Here is a 3,021-nt window from a genome sequence, read left to right as displayed (position 1 = left end):
AGAGAGTTGGGGGTGTGCAGCCTGGAGAAGAGAAGGCTCCGGGGAGACCTTCCAGCACCTCCCAGTGCTGAAAGGGGGCTACAGGAGAGATGGGGGGGCTCTGGATCAGGGGTGCAGGGACAGGATGAGGGGGAACGGTTTGAAGCTGAAAGAGGGGAGATGGAGATGAGATTGGATGTTGGGAAGAAATTCTTCACTGTGCGGGGGGTGAGGCAGTGGCCCAGGTTGCCCAGAGAAGCTGTGGGTGCCCCATCCCTGGAGGGGTTCAAGGCCAGGCTGGATGAGGCTTTGAGCAACCTGGGCTAGTGGGAGGTGTCCCTGCCCATGGCAGGGGCTGGAACCGGATGAGCTTCAAGGTCCCTTCCACCCCAAACCATTCTGTGATTCTATGATCGTAAAGCACACAGGAGGCCCAGCTTACAGAGTGCTGGCACATACTTTCCTGTGCTACCTTTGAAGGCTCTGGTGGACTGGAAGGTCTTCATCATTGACCTGAGGTGTCTTCTGTGTAAGCTGGCTTAACTAGCTGTCCTTAGTAAGATCTTGTGAAGATCTGGAGGCCCTTCCAGATGACGAGCTCCTCTTTAGCTGTGAGGGCAGGGAGGGATGTCCTGGTAGGACTCAATGCAGAGACAATGCCTGCATCTCAGTGTGGCTTCTCAAGAGCTGTGTCGGCTGTAGGGAGGTTTGTGGTGGCGGCAGGACATCGCACAAGGTGTGCTGCTCACAGCTCCACTGTCTGGGCCTTGTGTCCTCGTGAGGATGGATACTGTGCTTCGTGCTTCCTTCCTGCACCATCCCTCTTGTTTCCGCATGCGTGCCAGTCCCACCAGTTGTGTTAGGAGCAGGCTGCCTGGCAGAGATGTCTGGCGCTGTGTACAGCCAGTTACAGCTTTTCTCACTGTTCTTTTCTCCACTCCTTCCTGCTGCATTGCCAGGTAGATGTTGAGGCTCTTGTCCCCCATCTGTGAGCGCTCTCTGTACCATCTCTCTCTGTTAAACATTTATGGAGCTATTTCCCCACCTTTGCACTCAAGGCGGGAGAGCAGCAGGATCCGGGCACTGGGTATGTGCATCTCCTGGGAAGAGGGAGCACTCCTGCCCACGCTCCCTGTCCTTTGCTCTGTGTGCAGCTCCAGGCCCTGCCCTTGGGAGGGGACTTGGCCGTGCCCTGAGGACAGGGTTTGGGACTGTGCGGTATCACAAGTGGCTGTGCGATAGAGGGGACGTATGAACACGAGAGCTTGAAAGGTGATGTACACAGACATCTCCAACCTTATGGTCCTCAAAAAAAGGTTGGAAGGAGAGAAAAGTCCCTTGCCTTTGAGCTTTTCTTCTTGGGCAGGGGAAGAGAATGGTGTGTTCATCAGAGAAATCTGTTCTTCCCCAAAGTGCATGGCTGTTGGCTGGTGCTTTGCCCCAGGACCAGCCCCGAAGGGCACGGCCCAGGACCTGCCTCTGGTGGCACCAGCAGTAGGGACAGCAAGATTTCACTTTAAGGTCATTTTCTGCTGCTTTTTTATCAGCAGCTCCATGCTCTCCTGCTGGGACGGGAAGCATCTGCTTTGTGTTTCCCCTCTTCTTTCAATTTCAAAGCTGAAGGGTGTTTTTCCAAGTGTCCTGATTATTTCTGGTTAACAAGTTTCATAGTTTGCAGTGTCTCTGGGACTTGGGAGTCTGGCAAACAGCTTCCTGCTGGTACAGAATTAACCTGCGTGAAGGAAAACGTTCAGGTGTTTTGTGAAGATCTGTGTGGCTGTGCTCTCACCTGCCGGTGTTTAGGACAGGTGGGGTGGCACTCCGTGCTTCTGCAGCTGAATAGGCTGCTGCTGCTTGTCCTGATGGTGACTATTTACCTTTTAGACAGGTTCAAATCCTTATCTCTCTGCAATTCTGGTCATGGTGCAGACCTGCTTTTGGGCACCAGGTGGCAGATGGATCTCTTGGTTTTGCATGGAGCCTTTGTGTCCCTGCTGCAGCCTGGGCTTCCAGCCCTGCTGCAGACTGTCAGGGTTAGCTTCCAGTCCTGGGTGTGGGTGTTTTTTTGGGGGGAGCAGAGCCCTGGCTGTGCTCTTGGAGAGGGCTGGGGGTGCCAGTGCGATGTGGCACCTGCAGAGACCATCAGAGGCAGGTTTCTGGCAGGGATGTCAGGCTGCAGAGGAGCAGAGTTTGTTCCCTGCTGCACGGCTGGACCTCTCCTGCGGGAGCTTCCAGCCTGGCCCAGCAAATCCTCAGCCACCAAGAGCGTGGCCAGAGCTGTGGCCAGGGTGGCACTGCCCTTTTTCCGCACTGATTCCGGTGTCAGAACAGTCCCCCCAGAGACTCTCGTTGGGAGCAATCCATTTTCTTTCTTAGTTGCTTGTAAAGAGTCACATAAAATAATTTTCTGTGATTCTTTACCCGCTCCAGCCCCACAGAGCTGAGCTGTGCCCTGAGGCAAGGCTCATCCCAGCTGTGCTGGGAACACAGAGCAGCCTGGGTGCTTCAGCCACAGGTGGGCTGCTCCAAATAACAACTTTGAGAATACACCATCGTTTTCTGTATTGGGGTGTTTTCTGTGTTAAACAGCCTGTAGATAAAGTTCCTTCTCTATTTATCTGTTTTTATTTTCTGTTAGGTGTCATCTAGAGAGGCAGGAGGTAGTAATATCAAGAAACCACAGAAGGATTTAGATTGGAGAGACCTTCAAAGATCATCCACTTAACCTCCCCCTGCCATGGGCAGGGACACCTCCAACCAGCCCAGGTTGCCCATCCAGCCTGGCCTTGAACCCCTCCAGGGATGGGGCATCCACAGCTTCCCTGGACAACCTGGGCCACTGCCTCACCACCCACACAGGAAAACATTTCTTATGTCCAACCTAACCCTGCCCTCTTGCAGTTTAAAACCGTTGCCCCCTGTGCTGTCATGGCAAGCTCTGGTAAAAAGTCTCTCTATGTCTTTCTTATAAGCCCCTTTATATATAAATAATAAATAATAAAGGTGCAGTCACGTCTCCCTGGAGCCTTCCCTTCTCCAGGC

Source organism: Pterocles gutturalis, unplaced genomic scaffold (genome assembly GCF_000699245.1).
Source record: "Pterocles gutturalis isolate BGI_N339 unplaced genomic scaffold, ASM69924v1 scaffold46283, whole genome shotgun sequence".
Classification (NCBI taxonomy): Eukaryota; Metazoa; Chordata; class Aves; order Pterocliformes; family Pteroclidae; genus Pterocles; species Pterocles gutturalis.
Note: the sequence above shows the minus strand (reverse complement) of the source record.